Genomic DNA, 891 nt, shown 5'->3' on the forward strand with positions numbered 1-891 from the left:
CCTAGCGGCCGCTAGGGCAACGCCATCGCGGCTCGCGCGGGATGCAGTGCCATTGCAGTAGGCAGGGCTGCCAATAACCCGTCAATTATATATTGCGATTCTAAGGGGATGTGCTGAAGTTTTGGCCATTGAAAGACATAAAATGGAGATGGTTTACACAGCTCGCGCCAACGAACACAACGTCGTCGTAATGTCCCATGTGAACTGGGTGACTTTTTCAGGCCCACTTTTCCAAAAAAGTTTTCGCAACGTAACGTAGCATGTGAATCCAGTATTACGTCGCACAGACATAGAAGGACTTTTGCACATGCTATACAACGATTCGTTGGACGTGCTTCCGGTGTATGATGTTAATGCCACGTTTCAATATTCGCTGGTAAAGTATTTGTTACGTACATTTCGGCTGGCTATTAAGTGTGTGCCGTCCGTCCAATTTGGACGCACAGCGTCCTGGCGGCGTAGAAGTTATGTTTTGGTTTATTTTGCGGGATGATGACATTTTGCCCGGGTGCGTATGCTTGGTGGTATTGTCACTGGTCGCACCAGCATATTCATGCAAGTGTGCTGCAGCAGACGCTTGAGTTGTTGTCGAAAGTCACATGTCATTTCCTGTTACAGGTAATGCGAGATTCACAGGTCAAAGGAGAACATCAAGGAAATGGACCTCCCCCTATAAGAAGACCAGCAAGGACAAGTCATGAACGCGGACCTAAACGGAAGCAGACTAACATCAACGTTGAGCTACAGCAAATAGACCAGAGGGCGTGGGAATGAAGACGAAGCCATTGTGTGGCGACATAACACGTGCAGGCTGTCTGGCGAACAGACCATGCGAAGAACACAACAAAAACTGATCCATTTCGTCTATGCAAGACATAACGGCCATTAGAA

The sequence above is a fragment of the Volvox carteri genome (assembly GCF_000143455.1).
Source record: "Volvox carteri f. nagariensis unplaced genomic scaffold VOLCAscaffold_775, whole genome shotgun sequence".
NCBI lineage: Eukaryota > Viridiplantae > Chlorophyta > Chlorophyceae > Chlamydomonadales > Volvocaceae > Volvox > Volvox carteri.